Source organism: Triticum dicoccoides, chromosome 4A, assembly GCF_002162155.2.
Source record: "Triticum dicoccoides isolate Atlit2015 ecotype Zavitan chromosome 4A, WEW_v2.0, whole genome shotgun sequence".
Classification (NCBI taxonomy): domain Eukaryota; kingdom Viridiplantae; phylum Streptophyta; class Magnoliopsida; order Poales; family Poaceae; genus Triticum; species Triticum dicoccoides.
The window spans coordinates 366,705,423-366,732,241 of record NC_041386.1 but is presented as its reverse complement, the minus strand read 5'-3'; positions in this window follow the sequence as shown (position 1 = coordinate 366,732,241).

Here is a 26,819-nt window from a genome sequence, read left to right as displayed (position 1 = left end):
TGGCCCTTGAGAGTGTAGGGCCTAGTTTTGGCCTGTTATACATCCGGCCTGCTTCCTGCCTTTCATGTAATTGGGTCAGCTAAGGCCCAAATTTTTTTTGCTTGTTAATGGACCGTCACACGAATGGGCCAATAGTGGGCCGATGTATATTACAGCATGCTCTCAGCCCGTGATTTGTTCGCCACAATTAAGGATCAATCTAGTTTTCAATTGTTAAAAGCCTATATAATTTTCCAGCCCAATTAAGGCAAGTGGTTTACTCGGCCTTCTAAAGGCCCGAAATGTCACAACCCTAGAATTTGCTTGTAGCTAATTACCTGAGTGAGCATCATGCATCATGTCTAAATTCTGAAAGTTGAATTGAGGTTTGTTGAAACCCTCATAAATCACTTCAAAAATAATCAACATTAATTTTTTTTCAAAGAAGTCCAAGAAAATGTTCCTCTTAGTCTCTGAAAATATTGGCAAGAGGTAAAACTTAAAACAATATTTTTGGAATCTCAGAGATATTTATTTTGGGCCTTTGAATTAAATCAATAACTATTTGCATTGGATATATATTTATTAATTAATTAATATATGTCCAATAATTCTAATCTTTGGTGAAGGGCTTTGGAATAATCCAACTAGTCCGTACAAGAATTATCAGAAGCAACAAAAATGATTTAGTGTCTAAAACTAAATCAAAACAAATTACAGAAAATGCAAAACAGAAGAAAAAGAGAGAGAGAGAATTACCTGGCCATACCTGTGCAGCCACTTGGCCCAGCCGAAGCAGCCCAGCCCACCAGGCCCTCTTGCCAGTCATCTCCCTCCTCTCGCCACAAGGACGAGAGGCGTGTGCCCGTAGCGCGCGAGCACGCGCTCGGCCACCTCCCGCCTCTCTGCTAGCTCCCCGACACCCTACGCACGCCACGCAACCCGTGGAACCCTCTCGGCCTCCCCCTCGTGCTCCTCCCCCCTCCTCTGCTCTCTCCCTTCCACGCACCCGAGCGTGCTCATCGTCGCCGTCGCCGCCAACGCACCCACCGGCCATACCTCGCCTTGCCGACGCGCCAAGAGGATCCGCCTCGACCCCCTCTTTCTTTCACCCCGAGCCATGCCACCGCGGGAGAACCACATCGCCGCCACGAGTCGTCTCCCCCGAGCACGGCCGCCGGACTCCATCGACGGATTCGCCGTCGCCAAGCCGTCCTCGAGCAAGCCGAGCCCCTCTTCGTGATCGCTGTGAGCTCCGCCATCGTTTTCCCCTCTTCCCTGCTCCGTTTGATCGCCGTAGCCGTCGCCCCCTTGATGACCGAAGCACGCCGCCGCACGAGCTCGTCACTGACGAGGCTCCGGTGGCCAATCGGTCCCGTTCTTATGCCCGTTAGCTTTGTGAGAGCCTATAGAAACCTTAGGTGCTACCCGTTGACCACCCCGTGCACGATGTCGTCATTTTCATCGGCGCCCGCACTCCGGCCACCACTGTGAGCTCCGTTCCGGCAATCTCCGGCCACCCCTGCTCCAGCCACCGCAACACCTGGATGCGCGCGAGGATGGGCATCCCTCTGGTGCCTCCAGCGCGTCGAGCCGACCCCTGTAGCGCTGTCCCGGGCAACTCCGGCGATCCTCCGCCGTCGGGTTTGGTTGCTGGCGTCCAACTCTGGTGGCTGGTGACGTGGCACCGTCATTAGTGCCTAACTAACCCCGTAGAGTCAATGACATATGGGCCCAGGCCTTAACTAAACCAGATTAGGTTTAGTGTAATTTTAGTTAACCCTGTTTGTTAACTGTGTCACTGACAGGTGGACCCCACACGTCAGGTTTGACCTGGACCGAGCCGTTCACCTGCTGACGTCATTGTGAGGTCATGCTGGCGCATTTATTCCTTTTTGGAATTTAAATAAATCTTAAATGATTTATTATTTTCAGAAATTACCCCCAAACTTCTAAAAATCATAGAAATTCAACCGTAACTCCAAATGAAAAGATTTATATATGGAAAATTATCAGAAAAATTCAAGGAATCTATCTGTACCATTTTCATGCATGTTTGAACAATGTTTGTCCTCTGTTTTGGACAAAACAAATAAATGGCATTGAAATAATCATATGTGGAGTGGGAATTTGAATCATGTATTCAAACCAACTTCATTCAAATCATAACTAGATGCATTAGCTCAAATCACAGCATATTGCCATGTCATGATCATGCATCATACTGTCGCATATGCATTGATTGTGTTCTTCTCTATTGCCGGTGTTTGTCCCCCTTCAGTAGACGATGTTCCGACGATGTGGTCGATGACACCAATGAAGAACTATACTATCTTCAGAAGTGCCAGGCAAGCAAAACCCCCTTGTTCATTCTGATACAATCCCACTCTCTCACTCCTGCTCTCTTTTACTGCATTAGGACAACAACAATTCATATGTTACTTGTTGCGGTAGTTGAACCCCTTATCCTCTGCATGACATGTCATTGCCACAGTAAATAGATGAAACCCACTAGCATGAGTAGGAGTTGTTTGAGCCCTGATGTGCCTACTCATTCATGCTTATTTGTCATGCCTGCTATTGCATAGAGTTTTGTCAGGTCTGTTTCATCGGGGATGAATTGGAGGTGTGTGAACATGTCCTACTGTGTGTGAGCTAAGTGTGTGAAGACGATTTGGTAAAGGTAGCGGTGAGAGGCCATGTAGGAGTACATGGTGGGTTGTCTCATTGAAACCGTCCTCAGGAACTGAGTTCTGTGTCTGTGATCCATGAATAGCTACTACCACTCATTGGGATCCTTAATTGACCCTCTCGGCTTCTTAATCACCCTAGTACTCTGTCCAGGAGTTGCAACTAGTTTCTGGTGTTTGTAGGTTATGTGTTGGTGGCCGTGCGTAGCGCTGACCCTAGGGGTGGGCTATGATGCGGTAGATACACCGTGGCACGGTGTACCGGGCGCCCGTTTGGTGTCTCGGGAACCCTCTTCACATCGTTCAGGGCTGTATGTGGAAACCTCGGCCCGATTCCCTGCGGATGGAACCTGGATAGGCGATAAACCTGGACTAGAGACTTGAGTGTTTAGGTAGGACGTGGCCGACACCCTCGTTGGGCTTCCGCTTGAAGGTTGCCGAGTACATGTCGTGTAAACGACGGTAAGTGGTGGGAGCGTGTGTGAAGAAGTACACCCCTGCAGGGTTTTCATTATCTATTTGAATAGCCGGATTCCTCGGATATGGAAACTTGGACCCCTTGCATAGTTCATAGACAAGTGAAAGTGGATACTCTAAAATGCGCAAGATAAGCGTGAGTGCTATGGATGGCGTTCTCGTAGGGAGACGGGAGCGGATCCATAGTGGTGTATTGATACGGTGAATATGTGGACTCTTGTGCGCCACCTCAAAGAGTTGCTTGCAGGTAGTTTAGATTAGCCACTGACTCAAAGCTGGCTTGCTACAGTTAAACTCCACTACCCCTTTGTTGATACCGATGCATATGTAGTTAGTTCTGATGTAAGTCTTGCTGGGTACATTTGTACTCACGTTTGCCTATTTTATGTTTTTGTAGAGAGACTTCAGTCTCGCTAGTAGTTCCGTGTGGACTTCGACGTTTAGCTTGATACCTCAGCTACGATCTCGTGCCCTCGGCAGGATCTGGTAGATAGTCAGGCTTCGTAGCCTCTTTCATTTGTAGATGTCTGTACTCAGACATGTTAAGCTTCCGCATGTGCTTTGATTTGTATGCTATGACTGTTGGGTCATGAGACCCATGTTTGTATATCTCACTCCTCGGACCCTAATGAATAAATACTTGAGTCGTAGAGTTATGTTGTGATGCCATGTTGTATTTACACATATCGAGCATATTGTGTGTATGATTGAAATGCTTGGTATGTGTGGGATCCGACAACCTAGTTGTTTATCCTTGCTAGCCTCCCTTATGGGGAAATGTAGTCTTGTGCTTCCATGAGCCATAGTAGTCCGCTACAGCCCGGTTCACCGGAGTCCTGCTAGCCCAGCACTACTTCTCAGGACACCTGACTGGTCGGCATGTGTTTCACTTCGTTCCTGTATCTGTCCCTTCGGGGAAATGTGACGCGGTGACATCCGGAGTCCTGCCTAGCCTGCTACAGCCCGGGTTACCGGAGTCCTGTTAGCCCAGTGCTACAGCCCATATTCACACCCTGCTGACCGACATACTCGATTTGATTCATGTATGCCTATCCCCATAGGTTGGTGCCGCTTTGGCTTCACGACTAGCCATGTTGTCCTGGGTTCTCTGTCACATGGATGCTAGTGACACTATCATATACGTGAGCCAAAAGGTGCAAACGGTCCTGGGCCATGGTAAGGCGACACCCGTGGGAATACCGTGCGTGAGGCCGCAAAGTGATATGAGGTGTTACCGGCTAGATCGATGTGACTTGGAATCGGGGTCCTGACAGCTTTTGTATCAGAGCCAGACTGCCTGTAGGATTACCAAGCCAAACTGGCCGAAGTCGAGTCTAGAAATGCTTAAGTTATGTAGGGGAATTGATTGTGGAAGGGAACGTAAGGCTCTTTTTACTCCTTTACCCTATGCCCTTCTGATCTGAGTCAACCTCTTCTTTTCTACGGGGATTAAGAATTAGGCCTTCTCATCTATCTATCAGGATGACGTGTTACTAATCCATAGACTTATAGAATTGCTAGTTTCAAGCCTCAGTTCCGTTCCTACTACTTCCGTATGTTGACAGTTGATCTCGGAACCTTGATATTGTGTTGTTGAGTGGTTATGCCACCATTTTGCAGGATGTCAAAAATCTTTTTGAGCATTTACAGCTGTTATGCTGTCCGAGTCATCCCAGGTTTCTACGTAGTCTGATGCATTTGCAAACCCCTTCCTCCTGTTCCTGATGTCCATTTGGGCCAGATTAATCACACTAATCGGTGAGTTGAGGTACTCTGTTGCCTCGACATATATGTTGGAGCTATTATTATGACCCTAGGTGTTTTAGGGAGTCACCTAGTAATCTAGCCATGTTTTGTGTTCCGGTGTGATGATTCTGGCCACCATTCTCGAAAGCATCCTGTGATGCCAGTTAGTAGTAGGTATTCTATTCCTGGGTTCTTGAACCCGAGATTCACCCTACTTACCTCCTGTTGATAGTGTTTGCTCGTTCCCTAAGGATATTAGTAACCTTGCGACAGTCCTCGAGGTCCGTGGTATTTCTTTCTTCCAAAAACCATGAACCATTAAGGCAGAAGTTCTTTGAACCAAAATATCACAATCAGAGTACTCTTGAGCAGTTCTCCATTCATAATTGTGATTCTTCCAGTTCTACCTTCCTGCATGGGTTATCTGGAAGAAACCTGTTGAACTTGGTTCGACATATTAATCTATGCATCCACAACTCAGAAAGATATACGTCCTCTTGAGTTGTCCCTTTTCATTTGTATTCCGACCATCGCCTATCAATTGATAGTCAGGAGTAATTGTGCATCCATGTTATCCATGCTTATTATTCTTGTGGTCCGTTAAGCCATTCTATTTTAGAATAACTAGGAGAAACAAACTCCAGTAGCTCATCCATATCCAGGATTGGGTCAAAGTAGTTGTGTTCTACAGATCAAATGCCCATCCAGCTTTTGCTCTGTTCTACCCTGGAGTATTACCCCCTTTATGGTAGGATTGTAATGAGAATTGCACCATCTCTCATGATTTCTTGACGCAGTGATACTTCTTGCCATCATTTTTCATTCCTCGGTCCCGTGTTGTCACAACCGGAATGCCGGCAAGTGAACCATGATGTGTGAAATCAATACTCCTAGCAACCGTGTTGCTCGGTAGTTAATGGACAGTAATATCATTCTTAGCGTTTGGTTATCAAAACACTATTCTAGGATTGATCGTGCTACCTTGTCCTTATTCCGGCGCACTCTTCGATCAATGAGTTAGGATTATTCAATCCCTTGCTTATTTGTCCATATCGTCTTGCTCTGAAAAGCAAGATTGTTCTCGAGCTTAGTAACATATTGGTGGTTCGTGATTTTTCGAATATCTTCTCGGAAGCATTACCAGGTTGTCCCCTGACTGTTATGTTGAGTTCATGATCAAGTTGGTTTTCCAATAAATCACTCCTTCTCCAAGAATCTGTGTTGGATATCCCTGAGCTAGTTGGTTGAGCTAGACAACAACTTGGAGAGTTGGAAGATAAAAGCTTGTCTGACTTAGTCCATGCTAAGGGATATCTTTTTGTGTGCGTGCGTTGAACAAAGATAATATCTCCATCGATTGGTCCTCGTGATCAGTTGCTGGATCTATTGCCTTGTCAAAACTTTGACTTGATTATGGGCTATCGTCAAATCAAGCCAGAACCAATGATGTTCGTAATGTTGTCTTACTCGTGGTTGATCCCTTGAGCATACACCATTACATCTTTTGGTCTGACCAATGCTATCGCCGTGTTCACATAATGGTGGAAGTCCAGTGATATGGAAATTCCGATGAGTCGCTGTTGAGACCATCAGCAGCATTTTGTCTCCTCCATGATTTTTGTGCATCTGGCTAGTATTGGAAACTTGTGTAAGCATTTTCTTCATGCCCCGTTCATGAAGTATATGTTTGGATGAAAGAAGTGACATCCTTTGGTTCACGTGCATTTGATGTAAGCTGCCGCCGTGAATCCGAGAAAGTTTGTTTTGCTTCCTCTGGAATCATCCCAAGTCAGTCATGCATGTGCGAAGTATTCTATGGTCTGATAGTCTGATCATCTTCATTCCATATGTATCCCCTATCACACCAAGCCACTGATTGATTGGTTCAAGGAAAGGAAGTTCCTTCTTAAGAGCATGCCTTATACAAGGACCACAATATCCTCGATGATGGTTCCTAATGGGAACTCGGTAGTGTTTTTTTATAAGACTACCGTGTGGTCATGCTTGTCTAGGACATTGTGTTCACAGGTGTGTAGGAGAACCAGCTCATGTTTTGGAGCTTGCTATCGTAGTTCATCTCCCAAGAGTCTCACAACGTTATCTCGTCGATTTGTGTTGCAAATCTTCTTTTCAGACATGTGAGTCTGAAGTATCCTGTTTCTAACCAGATCTGAATCCCAGGTAGATATGATGGTTGGAACATTCCCAACAGGTGCATTTTGTTCCCAGCTTGCACCGCCATTGTGCCAATCCTACCATGGGTTGGCCTCTCAGTAATTACTACTCAGGATTATCTTCAAAGTGGACCTACCATGGGTCCCATCCATTTCCAATGATAAGCAAATCATCCTTTGCGTTGTCTTCAACAAGGTAGTCCACATCATCCATTCTAGTCCAAGTATGACACTTCTTCGAACTCTTCCAGACAATCATTTGCGAATTGCCTTAAGTTGGTATGAAGAGTTCCAATGATCTATGGACAAAAGTAATTCTTTTTGCCACTTAAGGGAACAGTTCAACGAGTCACTTTTTCCAAGGTGCCCCGTTACGGAATCATGGCAACGAGTTCCAATGATCTATGGACATCCTCGCCACCTTGACACCATCCACCATCTTCCTAAGCGTGGAATTGTTGCCCACCAAATCAAACCCCATCGTTTGTTCTTCCATCCCTCTCGATGTGTTTTGTGTCTCAACTCAAGACGTTTCAACATCTCATTCCGCGAGTGGATCTTATATAGTTCAATCTTCGAGAAGATTAATCCTAGTATAGTTTATTTCTGTCATCATCGCGTGGATGAAGATCTCAACAGCGAGGATGTCAAGATCGACATGATGCAATGAATCAACATCTTCGAGAAGGGCAATCGGATCGTGAAGATTCTTTATTGGTGTTCCCTCTGTCTTCTTACCTCACGTGTTGAATCTCGGGACGAGATTCTTGTTTAGTGGGGGTGAGTTGTCACATCCCTAGAATTTGCTCGTAGCTAATTACCTGAGTGAGCATCATGCATCATGTCTAAATTCTCAAAGTTGAATTGAGGTTAGTTGAAACCCTCACAAATCACTTCAAAAATAATCAACATTAAAATCTTTTCAAAGAAGTCCAAGAAAATGTTCCTCTTAGTCTATGAAAATATTGGCAAGAGGTAAAACTTAATACAATATTTTTGGAATCTCAGAGATATATATTTTGGGCCTTTGAATTAAATCAATAACTATTTGCATTGTATATATATTTATTAATTAATTAATATATGTCAAATAATTCCGATCTTTGGTGAAGGGCTTTGGAATAATCCAACTAGTCCCTACAAGAATTATCAGAAGCAACAAAATGATTTAGTGTCTAAAACTAAATCAAAACAAATTACAGAAAATGCAAAACAGATGAAAAAGAGAGAGAGAGAATTACCTGGCCATACCTGTGTAGCCACTTGGCCCAGCCGAAGCAGCCCAGCCCACCAGGCCCTCTTGCCAGTCATCTCCCTCCTCTCGCCAGAATGACGAGAGGCGTGTGCCCGCAGCGCGCGAGCACGCGCTCGGCCACCTCCTGCCTCTCTGCTAGCTCCCCGACGCCCTACGCACGCCACGCAACCCGTGGAATCCTCTCGGCCTCCCCCTCGTGCTCCTCCCCCCTCCTCTGCTTTCTCCCTTCCACGCACCCGAGCGTGCTCATCGTCGCCGTCACCGCCAACGTGCCCACCGGCCATACCTCGCCTTGCCGACGCGCCAAGAGGCTCCGCCTTGACCCCCTCTTTCTTCCACCCCGAGCCACGCCACCACGGGAGCCCCACATCGCCGCCATGAGTTGTCTTCCCCGAGCACGGCAGCCGGACTCCATCGACGGATTCGCCGTCGCCAAGCCGTCCCCGAGCAAGCCGAGCCCCTCTTCCTGATTGCTGTGAGCTCTGCCACCATTTCCCCCTCTTCCCCGCTCCATTTGATCGCTGTAGCCGTTGCCCCCTTGATGACCGAAGCACTCCGCCGCACAAGCTCATCGCTGACGAGGCTTCGGTGGCCAATCGGTCCCGTTCTTATGCTCGTTAGCTTTGTGAGAGCCCGTAGATACCTTAGGTGCTACCCGTTGACCCTTCCGTGCACGATGTCGTCATTTCCATCGGCGCCCGAACTCCGGTCACCGCCGCGATCTCTGTTTCGGCAATCTCCGGCCACCCCTGCTCCAGCCGCCGCAACCCCTGGATGCGCGCGAGGATGGGCATCCGTCTGGTGCCTCCAGCGCGTCGAGCCGACCCCTGTAGCGTCGTCCCAGGAAACTCCGGTGATCCTCCGCCGTCAGGTTTGGTCGCCGGCGTCCAACTCCGGTGGCTGGTGATGTGGCACCGTCAGTAGCACCTAACTAACCCCCTAGAGTCACTGACATATGGGCCCAGGGCTTAACTGAACCAGATTAGGTTTAGTGTAATTTCAATTAACCCTGTTAGTTAACTGTGTCACTCACGTGTGGACCCCACACGTCAGGTTTGACCTGGACCGAGCCGTTGACCTGCTGACATCACTGTAAGGTCATGCTGATGCAATTATTCCTTTCTGGAATTTAAATAAATCTTAAATGATTTATTATTTTCAGAAAGTACCCCCAAACTTCTAAAAATCATAGAAATTCAACCGTAACTCCAAATGAAAAGATTTATATATGAAAAATTATCAGAAAAATTCAAGGAATCCATTTGTACCATTTTCATGCATATTTGAACAATGTTTGTCCTATGTTTTGGACAAATCAAATAAATGGCATTTAAATAATCATATATGGAGTTGGAATTTGAATCATGTATTCAAACAAACTTCATTTAAATCATAACTAGATGCATTAGCTCAAATGACATCATATTGCCATGTCATGATCATGCATCATATTGTCGCATATGCATTGATTGTGTTCTTCTCTACTGCCGGTGTTCGTCCCCCTTCATTAGACGATGTTCCGACGAGGTGGTCAATGACACCGATGAAGAACTATACTATCTTCAGAAGTGCTAGGCAAGCAAAACCCCCTTGGTCATTCCGATACAATCCCACTCTCTCGCTCATGCTCTCTTTTACTGCATAAGGACAACAACAATTCATCTGTTACTTGTTGTGGTAGTTGAACCCCTTATCCTCTACATGACATGTCATTGCCACAGTAAATAGATGAAACCCACTAGCATGAGTAGGAGTTGTTTGAGCCCTGATGTGCCTACTCATTCATGCTTGTTTGTCATGCCTGTTATTGCATAGAGTTGTGTCAGGTCTATTTCATCGGGGATGAATCGGAGGTGTGCGAACATGTCCTACTGTATGTGAGCTAAGTGTGTGAACACGATTTGGTAAAGGTAGCGGTGAGACGCCATGTAGGAGTACATGGTGGGTTGTCTCATTGAAACCGTCCTCAGGAACTACTACACTCATTGGGATCCTTAATTTATGTCGGATTTCGGGTTCCGGCAGACCCTTGAGGTTTGAACACTGGGGTGCGCACGGAGATTTCGCCTCCTACCTACTTGCACCCCTCCGCCTCGCTAAGATCTAAGCTATGGAAAGAACAACACGAATGACATAGCTTTTATATTGGTTCGGGCCACCGTTGTGGTGTAATACCCTACTCCAGTGTGTGGTGTGGTGGATTGCCTCTTGGGCTGATGATGATGAACAATACAAGGAAGAACAGCCTCGCGAGGGTCTGCTCTTGGCTGGGGCGATGAACTGCTGGGAGCAGTTCAGTCACCCTTCTCTCTCTCTCTCTCTCTCTCCGATTGTTGATGCCCCTCTCCCCTGGGGGCGGCTGGTCCTATTTATAGAGCCCTGGTCCTCTTCCCAAATATCGAGCGGGAAGGGAGCCAACAATGGCGGGCTAATTTGACAGGGGACAGCTAGTACTAGCTATCCTGACAAAAGTAGTCTTCGCCTGCACAAAGCTCTAGTGGTGACGCCGTCTTGGGCTGCACAATGACCTGCATCTTGCAGTCCTCCTGGTATTGGTCTTGTTGCACCGAAATGGCAACCTTTTCCTGATGCCTCGGTACTCCGCGGCTGCGCTTGCTCCCTTTGCACCAAGGAGGAAAGGAGGACACTGCACCGGCTAGCACCTGCCTGACGCCTTTGGTCGTCACGGCTTGCGTCACGGGCACCTCGTGAGGTACCCCGCCTTGATCTCTCCGCCTCCTCGCGAGCCAGCCTGATGAGGCCATGCCTGAGGAAGCTCCGCGTCATCCGCCCCGCGAGGCTTGGCCCCTCGCGAGGGTCTTGGGTCTGTGTTGGTGAAGATGGGCCGTGCTGGGCCCCCCTTTGAACCATGCCGCAGGCCGCAGGCAGGCAAGTCTGGGGAGCCCCATTCCTAGAACACCGACAGTAGCCCCCAGGCCCAAGGCGCGCCCGGACTTGGCCGTGCAGGGAGGCGGAAGGGCAAGAGCGAAGCGCCGCGGGCCCTAACAGCCCGCGGCCTTGGGCGCTGCATGGCGGTTGATTGGACGTGGGCGTCTCCACTTCCCCATGGAGCCTCGGCAACTGCATGGATTGCACGCAAAGCGGGTCACGATTACCTTGCCATAAGTACGGAACGGCGCGCGCCCTTCCATAAGTACGGAACGGCGCGCGCCCTTCTAGTTCATCCCCCCTTGCTTATCCTTCTTCTTCATGGCCCCGTCGAGGAGGTTCTCGGCCGCAGAGAAGGGGAAGGCTCACCAGGTTGAGCCTGCCTCTCCCCCGCCCAAGCGCGGCCGAGGGCGCCCGCGCAAACATCCTGTGGCCACCACGGCAGCTCCCCGCGGCCGTGGGGACGATTTCCAGCATGGCGACGGGCGGATTGCTGCAGCTGGGGGGCGCGCTCCAGTCGCTCGTCCCCCTAGGCCGCGCTTTCGTGCTGCAGAGGTGCTGCCGGAGTTCGTCGTGTGGTCGGCGGAGCCGACTAGCACCCGGCTTCCGCTTCCTTGCTTCCTCCTCGGTGAGCTCCAGGCCAGCGCTCCGGGCGGCCTCTGGCTTCAGGCCGAAGGCTGCTGCAGCCGGGCCTCATGGGCTTCGCTGGAGGTCTCCGCAGCCGGGAGCCTGTCCTTGGCCCGCGGTTGGCAGACGTTTGCCCGCGTGCGTGGCCTGAGCCGTCGTTGCACCCTGCACTTCAAGTTTGACGGCGATGCCACCCTCTACGTGAGGGTGTTTGGGGAAGATGGTCGCCGCGTAGGGTGCTGCCCCGAGGACGACGACCGCGGCTGGGAGCCCAGATCCGGTGACGATGGAGAAGACAGCGCTCGCGTGACTGGCGGCGCTCGGGGTTCCCCAAGCTTCTTCGGTACTTCTTCAGGCAGCGACTCTTCCAGCGGTGGCCGCGGTCAGCCTCCACTCCGTCGCATCTGCTTGGGAGGTGGTAGCGTGTCCGCCCGCCGTCGTGCCCCGGTGAAGCGCGAGAGGGAGTCTGCCTGAGCCCCGGAGGCAGCTCGAGTCTTCCCTGCAGGCCGGTGTGACGCGAGCTGCGCTTGATCTGTTCTTTCTTTTCCTTTTTTCCTGCGTAAAAAAGACAGTAGTGTGGAGCCCCGCGGGGGCGTGTTCGGGTTGTTGCTGTTAATCATTGTTTTGCTTCCGTTATCGTGGCTTCTGGCTACATGCCCGCGTGTGGATAGTTTCCGGCCCCAGCCGTGGGGGGGTGACCGACCCAGGCCCTGTGTTCGTGTCGCGATGCCCGTGGGGCACGGACTGGAGGGGTGCTCCTGTAATGGACCCAGGTCGCGAACCCCTTGAACGACTAGGACGGGAACACTCGCGAGGGCGCTCAGCAGTCCCCCCCCCCTCGCGAGGCCTTGCATAAGAGAAATCGAGGCAGGAGAGTGAAAAGTCGAAGAACCACAAGCCAAAGACGGCAACAACTTCAATAAAACTTCGAATGAGAAGGAACAAGCCAACTGCGGAAAGCAAATGAAAAGCCGCGTCCGACACCTAATCTAGTGTTTGACGTCTTGTCACCAGCGTGGAGCTAAGTGCTGCCACTGGGCGTGGGAGAGAGCCCCAGGGCCTGAGGCCGGCGCTCCTAAGACTCCAGGGCGTGTACAGCCCCAACTCATTATTACGTGAGAGTGTCACGGGCGCCGAGCTTCACAGGCGTTGGCCTTCTTCACAGGCTCCGGGCCTTTTCCAAAACGCGATAGCTTCACAGGCATTCGCCTTCTTCACAGGCTCTGGCCTTTTCCAAAATGCGACAGCTTCACAGGCATTCGCCTTCTTCACAGGCTCTGGGCCTTTTCCAAAACGCGACAACTTCACAGGCATTCGCCTTCTTCACAGGCTCTGGGCCTTTTCCAAAACGCGACAGCTTCACAGGCATTCGCCTTCTTCATAGGCTCTGGGCCTTTTCCAAAACGGGACAGCTTCACAGGCATTTTCCTTCTTCACAGGATCTGGGCCTTTTCCAAAACGCGAGAGCTTCACAGGCATTCGCCTTCTTCACAGGCTCTGGGCCTCTTCCAAAACGCGACAGCTTCACAGGCATTCGCCTTCTTCACAAGCTCTCGGCCTTTTCCAAAACGCGACAGCTTCACAGGCATTCGCCTTCTTCACAGGCTCTGGGCCTTTTTAGGGGTAGAACCTCCGGAGGTGCTGGATGTTCCATGCGTTCTGGACCGGCGCGCCCTCCTGAGTCTCCAAGCGCGCGGAGCTGGGCCTGGAAACATGAACAACTTTGAACGGGCCCTCCCACATGGGAAAGAGCTTGTGCAGCCCCTCCCTGGAGAGAACCCGCCTGAGCACGAGGTCTCCTACCTCAAGAGTCCTGGGGCAGATGTTGCGGCAGTGATATCGCCGCAGTGCCTGTTGGTACCTCGCCGCTCGCAGCGCGGCTTCTAGGCGACGTTCCTCCCCCAGCACAAGGTCCATCCCCCGCATGGCATCCTGCTGCGCCTCGTCGAATGCCAGGACCCGCGCGGAGCGACGTCTGACCTTGTGAGGGAGGACCGCTTCGGCTCCGTAGACCAGGAAGAACGGGGTCTCTCTAGTCGGCTTGGTCGCGGTTGTGCGGATGGACCACAACACAGACTGAAGCTCATCGTACCAACCTCTGCCGCAGGCCTCCAGCTTCTTCTTGAACGTCCTGGTCTTGAGGCCCCTCAGGACCTCTGCGTTGGCTCGCTCGGCCTGGCCGTTGCTTCGGGGGTGCGCCACCGAAGCGTAGCATATCTGCGCTCCAAGGTTAGCACAGTATGTTTTGAAGAGGTTACTGGTGAACTACGAACCATTGTCCGTGATGATGCGGTTCGGCACCCCGAACCGGCTCACGATGCCCTTGATGAACTTGACCGCGGAACCCGCGGGAATGGTGCGGATAGCCTCTACTTCAGCCCACTTGGTGAACTTGTCCACAGCGACGTAGAGCTAGCGGTAGCCCCTAGGTGCCCGAGGAAACGGCCCAAGATGTCCAGCCCCCAGACTGCGAACGACCACGAAAGGGGTATAGTCTGCAGGCCTCCTGTTGGCTGATGGATCTTCTTGGCGTGGAACTGGCAGGCCTCACAAGCTTTCACTAGTTCGACGACGTCGTTGAGTGCGGTGGGCCAATAAAACCCACTGCGGAACGCCTTGCCGACGAGGGTCCGTGATGATGAATGCTGTCCACAGTCTCCGCCGTGTATATCTTCCAGCAGTTCCTTCCCTTGCTCCCTAGAGATGCAGCATAGGGACACATCGTTTGGTCGCTTCCGGTAGAGCTCTCCATCCGTGATGCAGTATGCCGTGGCCTGCCGTGCCACTCGCTCCGCTTCCTCCTCCTTCTCCGGCAGGGTCCCTTGTGTTAAGTAACTCTGGAGCTCCGTGATCCAGCATCTCTACTGAGGCGTGCTCCTGAGGCCGGGCCACAGGCCGGAGCTCCTGAGGCAGGTGGCTGGGGTAGCTCCTCTTGAGGCTGAGCCATGTTTGACAATGACGGCAGGGCTGAGGGCTTGAAGAGACGCTCCTCGAAAACGCCAGGCTCCTGAGGTAACCGCCTGGACGCCCGTTTGGTGATGTCGTCGGCCTCCTGATTGGTGCCATGGGGCACATGCTGCAACTCCAACCCCCAGAACTGCTTCTCCATCTTGCGGACCTCCGCAAGGTAGGCTTCCATGTGCTCATCTTTCAGCTCGGACACCTTGTTGGAGAAATTGACAAGGAGCTGCGAATCGCCCTTGATGGTGAGGCGTTTCACCCCGAGGGCAGCTGCGGCCTTCAAGCCCGCTATTAAACCTTCATACTCCACTATGTTGTTGGAGAGCTTTTCACCTCGCTGGAAACAGAGCTGCACAGCATAGTAGAGCTTGTCTTGAGTGGGCGATATAAGCACCGCCCCAGCCCCTGCGCCATGCCTGGAGAACGCCCCATCGAAATACATGACCCAGCCTTTTGGCGCTTCGCTTCCCGGGGAGAGGGACCGATCCTCGCCGGCCTTGAGGCCTCGTGCCCCCGTCCATTATGCCACAAAATCCGCTAACGCTGCTCCCTTGATGACTCTGGTCGTGCTGAATTCGAGCTGAAACGCTTGCAGTTCTATGTTCCACTCAGCGACCCTTCCAGCTGAGTTAGGGCTCCTGAGCACTCTCTCCAGGGGGTATGACGAGACGACCTTGATGGGGTGACCCTGAAAATAGTGCCACAGCTTGCGCGAGGCCACCAGTAGCGCGAGGAGGAGTTTCTAAGGCATGGGGTACCGCGCCCTCGCATCCCGCAACACCGTGTTGACGAAGTACACCGGGTGCTCAACGAGGTTGGGTGCGTCAGTGCTGGCGGCTCCCTTCGGAGACCGTGGCACCTCTTGAGGCGATGAGGCCTCCTGAGGCCGGCCATCTGGGAGAGGGGCCTCTTCCGCCTCCGGTGCACTCCTCTACGGCGGCTGATCCTCCTCACCCGTGGTGGCGGTTCCTGTGGGCCTTCATTGTTCCTGTTTTGCCTTGTCCCGAGCTGCTGCTGTGATTCTGATTCGACGCTCCTCTCTAACCGCCACCAGGGCCGCGCTGGCGGAGTAGGGAGTGGCGGCGAGGTAAAGCACCAGGGGCTCTTGAGGGCGCGGAGCCACCATGACCGGCGGGCTGGTCAGGTATCTCTTGAGATCCTGGAATGCCTTGTCGGCCTCTTCAGTCCACTCAAAGGGACCCTTTTTCTTCATTAGCTAGAAGAAGGGCAGCGCTCGTTCCCCCAACTTGGAGATGAAGCGCCCTAGCGCGGTCACGCGCCCAGTGAGCTTCTGCGTTTCTCTGAGGGTCTTTGGCAGGCTCATGTCTTCCACCGCCTTGACCTTTTCTGAGATAGCCTCGATGCCTCGGTGGGACACGAGGAAACCCAAGAGCTTGCCCGAGGGGACTCCAAACACACACTTCTCTGGGTTGAGCCGTGTTCACTGCGTTGAGCCTCACGAAGGTTTCCTCCAGGTCTTGTATCAGGGTCCTGGCCTACCGAGACTTTACCACAATGTCATCGACGTAAGCTTCAACATTCTTCCCGAGCTGCGGGCCCAAGGTGATGTGCATCAGCTGCTGAAAGGTCGCCCCTGCATTACGCAGCCCGAATGGCATGCATGTGTAGCAGTACACCCCACACGGGGTTAGGAAGGCTGTCTTTTCGACGTCTTCTACCGCCATCTTGATCTGGTGATACCCAGAGAAGGCATCCAAGAAGCATAATAGGTCGCATTCCGCGGTGGAATCGACGATTTGGTCGATGCGGGGGAGCGGGAACGGATCTTGCGGGCACGCTTTGTTGAGGTTGGTGAAGTCGACACTCATGTGCTCTTTCCCTCCCTTCTTTGGCACAACGACAGGGTTGGCCAACCAATCCGGGTATCGGACCTCGTGAATGACCCTAGTGGATTCTAATTTGCGGGTCTCTTGGACGATGAAGGCCTGCTTTTCTGTGGACTGCCGCCTGGCCTTCTGCTTCACAGGGCGCACGTTGGGGCACACGTTGAGGTGATGCTCGATTACACTCCTAGGGATCCCTGCCAACTGATCAGGCTCCCAAGCGAATACCTTCTTGTTTGCGTGCAGGAACCCGACCAGGGCCTCCTCCTGCTCGGGTTCGAGGTTGGTGCCTATGGTGAAAGTGGCGTTGGTGGACCCGTCCTCATCGATGGGTATCTGCTTGGTTTCTGCCTTGTCTTGGGTGAACAATTGTTTCTTCTTGGCGGGTACAACCCCCTTGGGCTCGGGGGTCTCCAAGTCAGAGGGCTGTGCCGACGCCGCCGTCTTGAAGGCGAGCTTGAGTACCCGCAGCGCGTCTCCGGTGTCCCCGTGCACGGTGAGGACACCGCTGCTCCCGGGCATCTTCATGAGGTTGTACGCCGGGTGCGTCGCGGCCATGAACTGGGCCAGCGTTGGGTAGCCAAGGATGGCGTTGTAGGGGAGGCCGATGGGGGCGATGTCGAAGTCGACCAGCTCCGTGCGGAAGTTGTTGTAGGTGCCGAAGTTTACTGGGAGCCGGATCTGTCCCAAGGAGCTGGATGATCCGCCCCCAACGCCTGAGAAGGGCCGGTTGGGTTGCGGCCGTTCTAGGGGTATGCAGAGGAGATTGAAGGCCTCGACCGAGAGCACGCTGAGGCCCACACCGCCATCGATGAGAGTTCTGGGGACGGCCACCTGGCAGATGGTGGGGGTGCACAGCATGGGGAGCGCACCCGAGCAGGCCGAGTTGGAGGGGTGGTCCTCCGAGCTGAAGGTCTGGCCGGCCTTGGACGCCGCCCGGTCCGGGAGAGCCCCCTGCCGCGTGGAAGCGGCGCTGACCCGGCGGATGAACGGCCTGACGTGGTTACTGTTGGGAAACGTAGTAATTTCAAAAAAATTGCTACGCACACGCAAGATCATGGTGATGCATAGCAACGAGAGGGGGAGAGTGTGATCTACGTACCCTTGTAGATCGACAACGGAAGCGTTAACTTGGTTGATGTAGTCGTACGTCTCCACGGCCCGACCGATCAAGCACCGAAACTACGGCACCTCCGAGTTCTAGCACACGTTGAGCTCAATGACGATCCCCGACTCCGATCCAGCAAAGTGTCAGGGAAGAGTTCCGTCAGCACAACGGCGTGGTGACGATCTTGATGTACTACTGTCGCAGGGCTTCGCCTAAGCACCGCTACAATATGACCGAGGTGGAATATGGTGGAGGGGGGCACCGCACACGGCTAAGGAACGATCACGAAGATCAACTTGTGTCTATGGGGTGCCCCTAGCCTCAATATATAAAGGATGGAGGAGGAGGAGGCCGGCCAAGGCAATTGGTGCGGCCAGGTTGTAGAGTCCTACTAGGACTCCAAGTCCTAGTAGGAGTCCACCAAGAGGGGAGGAAGGGAGAAGGAAGTGGAGGAGAAGGAGAGGTGGCCGGCCCCCTTTTCCCTAGTCCAATTCGGACAAGAGGGGAGGGGGGCGCAGCAGCCCCTTGGCCCTTTCTCCTCTTCCCACTAAAGCCCATCAAGGCCCATTGCTTCTCCCGTAACTACCCGGTGCTCTGAAAAATACCTGAATCACTCGGAACTTTTCTGATGTCCGATTATAGTCGTCCAATATATCGATCTTTACGTCTCGACCATTTCGAGACTCCTCGTCATGTCCCCAATCTCATCCGGGACTCCAAACTCCTTCGGTACATCAAAACTCATAAACTCATAATATAACTATCATCGAAACCTTAAGCGTGCAGACCCTACGGGTTCGAGAACAATGTAGACATGACCGAGACACGTCTCCGGTCAATAACTAATAGCGGGACCTGGATGCCCATATTGGCTCCTACATATTCTACGAAGATCTTTATCGGTCAGACCGCATAACAACATACGTTGTTCCCTTTGTCATCGGTATGTTACTTGCCCGAGATTCGATCGTCGGTATCCAATACCTAGTTCAATCTCGTTACTGGCAAGTCTCTTTACTCGTTCTGTAATACATCATCCCGCAACTAACTCATTAGTTGCAATGCTTGCAAGGCTTAAGTGATGTGCATTACCAAGAGGGCCCAGAGATACCTCTCCGACAATCAGAGTGACAAATCCTAATCTCGAAATACGCCAACCCAACATGTACCTTTGGAGACACCTGTAGAGCTCCTTTATAATCACCCAGTTACGTTGTGACGTTTGGTAGCACACAAAGTGTTCCTCCGTCTAACGGGAGTTGCATAATCTCATACTCATAGGAACACGTATAAGTCATGAAGAAAGCAATAGCAACATACTAAACGATCAAGTGCTAAGCTAACGGAATGGGTCAAGTCAATCAGATCATGCATCTAATGATGTGATCCCATTAATCAAATAACAACTCTTTGTCTATGGTTAGGAAACATAACCATCTTTGATTAATGAGCTAGTCAAGTAGAGGCATACTAGTGACACTCTTTTTGTCTATGTATTCACACATGTATTATGTTTCCGGTTAATACAATTCTAGCATGAATAATAAACATTTATCATGATATAAGGAAATAAATAATAACTTTATTATTGCCTCTAGGGCATATTTCCTTCAGTCTCCCACTTGCACTAGAGTCAATAATCTAGATCACATCGCCATGTGATTTAACATCAATAGTTCACATCTTTATGTGATTGGTTCACCTCTCCATGTGACTAACACCCAAAGGGTTTAGTGATCATGTTTTTCTTGTGAGAGAAGTTTAGTCAACGGGTCTACCACATTTAGATCCGCATGTATTTTGCAAATTTCTATGTCAACAATGCTCTGCATGGAGCTACTCTAGCTAATTGCTCCCACTTTCAATATGTATCCAGATTAAGACTTAGAGTCATCTAGATCAGTGTCAAAACTTGCATCGACGTAACCCTTTACGACGAACCTTTTGTCACCTCCGTAATTGAGAAACATATCCTTATTCCAGTAAGGATAATTTTGACCGCTGTCCATTGATCTACTCTTAGATCACTATTGTACTCCCTCTCTTAACACAGTGTATGGTATACAATATATCTGGTACACAGCATGGCATACTTTATAGAACCTATGACTGAGGCACAGGGAATGACTTTCATTCTCTTTCTATCTTCTGCCGTGGTCGGGCTTTGAGTCTTACTCAACTTCACACCTTGTAACACAGGCAAGAAACTTTTCTTTGACTGTTCCATTTTGAACTACTTCAAAATCTTGTCAAGGTATGTACTCATTGTAAAACTTATCAAGCGTCTTGATCTATTTCTATAGATCTTGATACTCAATATGTAAGCAGCTTTACCGAGGTCTTTCTTTGAAAAAACTCCTTTCAAACACTCCTTTATGCTTTGCAGAATAATTCTACATTATTTCCGATCAACAATATGTCATACACATATACTTATCAGAAATGATGTAGTGCTCCCACTCACTTTCTTGTAAATACAGGCTTCACTGCAAGTCTGTATAAAACTATATGCTTTGATCAACTTATCAAAGCGTATATTCCAACTCCGAGATTCTTGCACTAGTCCATAGATGGATCGCTGGAGCTTGCATATTTAGTTGCATCGTATACAACTCTTCTAAATCCATTATGGAATGCAGTTTTGTTTATCCATTTGCCAGATTTCATAAAATGCGGCAATTGCTAACATGATTCGGACAGACTTAAGCATAGATACGAGTGAGAAAATCTCATTGTAGTCAACACCTTGAACTTGTCGAAAACCTTTTGCGACAATTCTAGCTTTGTAGATAGTAAAACTACTATCAGCGTCTGTCTTCCTCTTGAAGATCCATTTATTTTCTATGGCTCGCCGATCATCGGGCAAATCCATCAAAGTCCATACTTTGTTCTCATACATGGATCATATCTTAGATTTCATGGCCTCAAACCATTTAGCGGAATCTGGGCTCATCATCGTTTCCTCATAGTTCGCAAGTTTGTCATGGTCTAGTAACATGACTTCCAGAATAGGATTACCGTACCACTCTGGTGCGGATCTCACTTTGGTTTACCTACGAGATTCGGTAGTAACTTGATTTGAAGTTACATGATCATCATCATTAGCTTCGTCACTAACTGGTGTAGGTCTCACAGAAACATGTTTTTGTGATGTACTACTTTCCAATAAGGGAGTAGGTACAGTTACCTCGTCAAGTTCTACTTTCCTCCCACTCACTTCTTTCGAGAGAACCTCCTTCTCTTAGAAAGGATCCATTCTTAGCAACGAATGTCTTGCCTTCGGATCTGTGATAGAAGGTGTACCCAACAGTAACCTTTTTTTCGGTATCCTATGAAGACACACTTTTCCGATTTGGGTTTGAGCTTATCAGGATGAAAATTTTCACATAAGCATTGCAACCCCAAACTTTAAGAAACGACAACTTTGGTTTCTTGCCAAACCACAGTTCATACGGTGTCGTCTCAACAGATTTAGATGGTGCCCTTTTAACGTGAATGCAGCTGTCTCTAATGCATAACCCCAAAATGATAGTGGTAGATCGGTAAGAGACATCATAGATTGCACTATATCCAATAAAGTACAGTTATGATGTTCGGACACACCATTATGCTGTGGTGTTCCATGTGGCATGAGTTTGTGAAACTATTCCACATTGTTTTAATTGAAGACCAAACTCGTAACTCAAATATTTGTCTCCGCGATCAGATCATAGAAACTTTATTTTCTTGTCACGATGATTTTCCACTTCACTCTGAAATTCTTTGAACTTTTCAAATGTTTCAGACTTATGTTTCATCAAGTAGATATACCCATATCTGCTCAAATCATCTGTGAACTTCAGAAAATAACGATACTTGCCGTGAGCCTTAATACTCATCGGACCGCATACATCAGTATGTATTATTTCCAATAAGTCAGTTGCTCGCTCCGGAGAACGGAGTCTTAGTCATCTTGCCCATGAGGCATGGTTCGCAAGCATCAAGTGATTCATAATCAAGTCATTCCAAAATCCCATCAGCTTGGAGTTTCTTCATGCGCTTTACACCAATATGACCTAAACGGCAGTGCTACAAATAAGTTGCACTATCATTATTAACTTTGCATCTTTTGGTTTCAATATTATGATTATGTGTATCACTATGATCGAGATCCAACGAACTATTTTCATTGGGTGTGTAACCATATAAGGTTTTATTCATGTAAACAGAACAACAATTTATTCTCTTACTTAAATGAATAACCGTATTACAATAAACATGATCAAATCATATTCATGCTTAATGCAAACACCAAATAACACTTATTCAGGTTCAACACTAATCCCGAAAGTATAGGGAGTGTGCGATGATGATCATATCAATCTTGGAACCACTTCCAACACACATCGTCACTTCACCCTTAACTAGTCTCTGTTTATTCTGCAACTCCCGTTTCGAGTTACTAATCTTACCAACTGAACTAGTATCAAATACTGAGGGGTTGCTATAAACACTAGTAAAGTACACATCAATAACATGTATATCAAATATACTTATGTTCACTTTGCCATCCTTCTTATCCGCAAATCACTTGGGGTAGTTCCACTTCCAGTGACCAGTCCTTTTGCAGTAGAAGCACTTAGTCTCAGGCTTAGGACCAGACTTGGGCTTCTTCACTTGAGCAGCAACTTGCTTGCTGTTCTTCTTGAAGTTCCCCTTCTTCCCTCTGCCCTTTTCTTGAAACTAGTGGTCTTGTCTACCATCAACACTTGATGTTTTTCTCGATTTCTACCTTCGTCATTTTTCGCATTACGAAGAGCTTGGGAATCGTTTCCGTTATCCCTTGCATATCATAGTTCATCATGAAGTTATACTAACTTGGTGATGGTGACTAGAGAATTCTGTCAATCACTATCTTATCTGGAAGATTAACTCCCACTTGATTCAAGCGATTGTAGTACTCAGACAATCTGGGCACATGCTCACTAGTTGAGCGATTCTCCTCCATCTTTTAGCTATAGAACTTGTTGGAGACTTCATATCTCTCAACTCGGGTATTTGCTTGAAATATTAACTTCAACTCCTGGAACATCTCATATGCTCCATGACGTTCAAAACGTCTTTGAAGTCCCGATTCTAAGCCATTAAGCATGGTGCACTAAACTATCAAGTAGTCATCATATTGAGCTAGCCAAACGTTCATAACATCTGCATCTGCTCCTGCAATAGGTCTGTCACCTAGAGGTGCATCAAGGACATAATTCTTCTGTGTAGCAATGAGGATAAACCTCAGATCACGGATCCAATCCGCATCATTGCTACTAACATCTTTCAACACAATTTTCTCTAGGAACATATCAAAATAAACACAGGGAAGCAACAACGCGAGCTATTGATCTACAACATAATTTGCAAAATACTACCAGGACTAAGTTCATGATAAATTTAAATTCAATTAATCATATTACTTAAGAACTCCCACTTAGATAGACATCCCTCTAATCCTCTAAGTGATTACGTGATCCAAATCAACTAAACCATGTCCGATCATCACGTGAGATGGAGTAGTTTCATTGGTGAACATCGCTATGTTGATCATATCTGCTATATGATTCACGCTCTACCTTTCGGTCTCCGTGTTTCGAGGCCATATCTGTATATGCTTGGCTCGTCAAGTATAACCTGAGTATTCCGCGTGTGCAAGTGTTTTGCACCGGTTGTATTTGAACGTAGAGCCTATCACACTCGATCATCACGTGGTGTCTCAGCACGAAGAACTTTCGCAACGGTGCATACTCAGGGAGAACACTTCTTGATAATTTAGTGAGAGATCATCTTATAATGCTACCGTTAATCAAAGCAAGATAAGATGCATAAAAGATAAACATCACATGCAATCAATATAAGTGATATGATATGGCCATCATCATCTTGTGCTTGTGATGTCCATCTCCGAAGCACCGTCATGATCACCATCGTCACCGGCGCGACACCTTGATCTCCATCGTAGCATCGTTGTTGTCACGCCAATCTTATGCTTCAACGACTATCGCTACCGCTTAGTGATAAAGTAAAGCACTACAGCGCGATTGCATTGCATACAATAAAGAGACAACCATATGGCTCTTGCCAGTTGCCGATAACTCGGTTAGAAAACATGATCATCTCATACAATAAAATTTAGCATCATGTCTTGACCATATCACATCACAACATGCCCTGCAAAAACAAGTTAGACGTCCTCTACTTTGTTGTTGCATGTTTTACGTGGCTGCTACGGGCTTAAGCAAGAACCAATCTTACCTACGCATCAAAACCACAACGATAGTTTGTCAAGTTGGTGTTGTTTTAACCTTCGCGAGGACCGGGCGTAGCCACACTCAGTTCAACTAAAGTTGGCGAAACTGTCACCCGCAAGCCACCTATGTGCAAAGCACGTCGGGAGAACCGGTCTCGCGTAAGCGTACGCGTAATGTCGGTCTGGGCCGCTTCGTCCAACAATACCGCCGAACCAAAGTATGACATGCTGGTAAGCAGTATGACTTATATCGCCCACAACTCACTTGTGTTCTACTCATGCATATAACATAAACATATAAAACCTAGGCTCGGATGCCACTGTTGGGAAACGTAGTAATTTCAAAAAAAATTCCTACGCACACGCAAGATCATGGTGATGCATAGCAACGAGAGGGGGAGAGTGTGATCTACGTACCCTTGTAGATCGACAACGGAAGCGTTAACTTGGTTGATGTAGTCGTACGTCTCCACGGCCCGACCGATCAAGCACCAAAACTACGGCACCTCCGAGTTCTAGCACACTTTCAGCTCGATGACGATCCCCGGACTCCGATCCAGCAAAGTGTCGGGGAAGAGTTCCGTCAGCACAACGGCGTGGTGACGATCTTGATGTACTACTGTCGCAGGGCGTCACCTAAGCACCGCTATAATATGACCGAGGTGGAATATGGTGGAGGGGGGCACCGCACACGACTAAGGAACGATCACGAAGATCAACTTGTGTCTATGGGGTGCCCCTTGCCTCAGTATATAAAGGATGGAGGAGGAGGAGGCCGGCCAAGGCAATTGGTGCGGCCAGGATGTGGAGTCCTACTAGGACTCCAAGTCCTAGTAGGAGTCCACCAAGAGGGGAGGAAGGGAGAAGGAAGTGGAGGAGAAGGAGAGGTGGCCGGCCCCCTTTTCCCTAGTCCAATTCGGAATAGAGGGGAGGGGGGGCGCAGCAGCCCCTTGGCCCTTTCTCCTCTTCCCACTAAAGCCCATCAAGGCCCATTGCTTCTCCCGTAACTACCCGGTACTCCGAAAAATACCCGAATCACTTGGAACCTTTCTGATGTCCGAATATAGTCGTCCAATATATCGATCTTTACGTCTCGACCATTTCGAGACTCCTCGTCATGTCCCCGATCTCACCCGGGACTCCGAACTCCTTCGGTACATCAAAACTCATAAACTCATAATATAACTGTCATCGAAACCTTAAGCGTGCGGACCCTACGGGTTCGAGAACAATGTAGACATGACCGAGACACGTCTCCGGTCAATAACCAATAGCGGGACCTGGATGCCCATATTGGCTCCTACATATTCTACGAAGATCTTTATCGGTCAGACCGCATAACAACATACGTTGTTCCCTTTGTCATTGGTATGTTACTTGCCCGAGATTCGATCGTCGGTATCCAATACCTAGTTCAATCTCGTTACTGGCAAGTCTCTTTACTCGTTCTGTAATACATCATACCGCAACTAACTCATTAGTTGCAATGCTTGCAAGGCTTAAGTGATGTGCATTACCGAGAGGGCCCAGAGATACCTCTCCGACAATCGGAGTGACAAATCCTAATCTCGAAATACGCCAACCCAACATGTACCTTTGGAGACACCTGTAGAGCTCCTTTATAATCACCCAGTTACGTTGTGACGTTTGGTAGCACACAAAGCGTTCCTCCGGCAAACGGGAGTTGCATAACCTCATAGTCATAGGAACATGTATAAGTCATGAAGAAAGCAATAGCAACATACTAAACGATCAAGTGCTAAGCTAACAGAATGGGTCAAGTCAATCAGATCATTCATCTAATGATGTGATCCCATTAATCAAATAACAACTCTTTGTCTATGGTTAGGAAACATAACCATCTTTGATTAATGAGCTAGTCAAGTAGAGGCATACTAGTGACACTCTTTTTGTCTATGTATTCACACATGTATTATGTTTCCGGTTAATACAATTCTAGCATGAATAATAAACATTTATCATGATATAAAGAAATAAATAATAACTTTTTTATTGCCTCTAGGGCATATTTCCTTTAGTTACTTGTAGGCGGCGCCTGCGAGCCACCCAGGAGGGCCGCGACGACCGGGGGTGTTGGTGTAGCGCGATGGGCGAGGAAGAGGCTGCGGGGCTCTTCCCAAGAGGCCACGAAGGTTTCCGGCAGGTGGAGCAGCCATGGGCGCGGAGCGCCGGTGAGGGCCATGGGAAGCCAGTTGGCCATGACCCCATCGTCACCTCCAGCTTTGAGGGGGGGCCTCCTCGCTCGTCGGCAAGAAGGCAAGCGGATCTGTCGCGCCGCCGTAGCACGGCGGCGTCGTTGGCCTGAACTTGTCCGGCCACCGTACCCGTTGCAGGGCTGGGGCCAGGGCTCGGAGCCCCCTAACCCCCGTGCTGGCGCCGGTGGCCGGAGCGGGCGACGCGGTACTCATCGCGAGGCAGGCCGTGGCGGTGGCGGAAGAGAAAACTCCGGTGCACCCCTACCTGGCGTGCCAAATATCGGATTTCGGGTTCCGGCAGACCCTTGAGGTTCGAACACTAGGGTGCGCGCGGAGATTTCGCTTCCTACCTACTTGCACCCCTCCGCCTCGCTAAGATCTAAGCTATGGAAAAAACAACATGAATGACAGAGGGTTTATACTGGTTCGGGGCACCGTTGTGGTGTAATACCCTACTCCAGTGTGTGGTGTGGTGGATTGCCTCTTGGGCTGATGATGATGAACAATACAAGGAAGAATAGCCTCGCGAGGGTATGCTCTTGGCTAGGGCGATGAACTGCTAGGAGGAGTTCAGTC